At 44.3% G+C, this 2,287-nt stretch overlaps 1 pseudogene; it reads left to right on the top strand.

Moving 5' to 3' along the window:
* LOC102533480 (10 kDa heat shock protein, mitochondrial pseudogene) lies at nucleotides 1–1,970 on the top strand (annotated as a pseudogene).
* Nucleotides 1,971–2,287: the final 317 nt, after the last annotated feature.

The following is a 2,287-nucleotide window of genomic DNA, read 5'->3' as shown; positions in this document are numbered from 1 at the left end:
ATGGCAGGACAGGCATTTAGAAGATTTCTTTCTCTCTTGGACGGAATATTAGTTGCAAGGACTGCAGCTGAAACTACCCAAAGGAGGCATTATGTTTCCAGAAAAATCTCAAGGAGAAATATTGCAAGCAACAGGAGTAGCTGTTGGATTGGGCTCTAAAGGAAAGAGTGGAGAGATTCAACCAATGAGCGAGAACTTTGGAGATAAAGTTCTTCTCCCAGAATACAGAGTCACCGAAGTAGTTGTAGACGACAAGGTTTATTTCTTATTTAGAGATGGTGACACCCTTGGAAAATACGTAGACGGAAATGTCACTGTTGAAATGGCATCACATGAAGCTGTCCAGTCCACAGAAGTTCTGAAATCTTCTCATCAGGGAAATAATTTCCACATCTCTCTTTTATAATCAACCACTCATATCCAAACTAATGACACCCAGTGTCTCTAAAATTTAGTTTCACTCTACTGAAAGAAACATTTCCAAATAAAAATATATAAATAAATGGTTAAATCAATCACCCCCCCCCAAAAAAAACAAAAACAAAAACAAAGGGGAAAAAAAGCGCACACTTGGAGAAAACTGAACTGAGCTGGTGCTTTTCCGCGCAGAGAAGAGTTCTGCTCCTGAGCTCTCATTCTGAGTATTTACTGTTTATTGAACACTTACCCGGCCCCAAGCTTCTATTTATTCGTTTTTTAACACAACCTCACTAAATCCTCCCAGGGATCTGTCGAGGGAGATCGCTGTTCATATCTACACAGGAGGAGAACAACCCAAAGAGGGCAAATGGTTAATAAAAGATCCAAAAGCAGATTTGCTTTATATTAACACTCATTCTCTTAATAATCATGATGATGATGACAATGATAACTTTAGATAATTTATCATGATTCACTATAACTTTAGCTATTTACACCTTTATTACTCTCTCTAAAATTTGAACTTTAACAATGTGCTAGGTATTGTGTAAGCAGTTTACATGGATCAGTCGCTTTCATGATAATAAAGTCCCAGGAAGGAGGTACTGTTAGAATGATGACTCCTATTTCACTAAATAAATAATTACCATAAGCACACAAATGAAGGGCGGTTGGCAAAGTGACAGGACGAGCCCAGCATCTCACTGCTGTTGCCAGTGAAATCAGGTTTTGAATTCAGTCTGGGCTGCATGCTAATCAGGCTGGCAAAATACAAGGAACTGTAAGGGGAAAACCTGGTTACTAGATGGAGAAATTACTTAGGCAGTTGAAGGCATGTATTGTCTCTCCCTGTGAGGGCTCTAGAGGCAGGTCCGGGAGGGCAGTTCCACACTGTCTCAGGAGCTCAGGCTCTCCCAGGCTACCTCTGCTGTTGCCAGTCTCAGACTTTGGGTTTGGCTCATGCTGGTCACCTCATGTTTCCAAAATGGCCGTTTCAGCGCCAGGCGGCTTGATCACATCCAAAGTCCGAGCAGAAGACAAAAGCCCTTCTCTTTTTGCTCTGCTGTCCTTTCATCTGGAAAAAGAAGCACCCCCAGAAGACGTGCCCTGACTTCCCATTGCTCAGAGTGGAGCCAAGTGGCCGCCCATCCCTGTAAAGGGGGGAAAGTGCACTCTGGCCAAGTGGGGCAGGACCCCTTGGTTTGTTCAGACCAGTGATGAGCCACACCACGGTGTGTGCTAAATTGGAGTTCTCTTAGCAAAGAAGTAGGAGTAAGCAAGGGATCTGTTTTTACCTGTCATGAGCATTAAATAAGGTGATGCTCTTGGAACACTGAGTTTTAGTAAGAGCATAATAAACACGAGCCTTAAATAAATTTTTATTTCTATCTTAATCGTTTTTAGTCCTGTCTCATCACCTGCTGGCTGTAGCAACCCAGCGTCTCACGCATAGCCAGTTCACGCTCGCTCTTAGCAGCGCACACCTGTGCTCTCTGTGACACGGATGAAGGGACTGATTTTTACAGGTGAAGCTGCAGCAGAAGATGTGATCCACAGGAGGCTCAAGGGACCCAGAGCGTGAAAAGAGAGTTAAGGGTTTGGAATACTTAACCAAGTGGAAGATGGAGGTGACTGATGACCCTTGGCAAGAGTGTTGGACAGTCACGTGGTCGGAGACTCTGAGACTGTAGCAAGTCTGCCTCCATCTCCCGGCTGCGTGGTTTCCTCAAAACAGCCCAAGAGCCAGGGTGAAGAAGGCAGAGAGTCATCTAAATCCAGGCTTGGAGCTTTGCCTAGTGGATGAGCTTAAAGGGCAAGGAGACAAGGTGACTTGAGGATGTAAGCCCAAGGGTGGATGGACTGATGG

The sequence above is a fragment of the Vicugna pacos genome, chromosome 15, assembly GCF_048564905.1.
Source record: "Vicugna pacos chromosome 15, VicPac4, whole genome shotgun sequence".
Classification (NCBI taxonomy): Eukaryota; Metazoa; Chordata; class Mammalia; order Artiodactyla; family Camelidae; genus Vicugna; species Vicugna pacos.
This window is presented reverse-complemented; position numbering and strand designations above follow the sequence as displayed.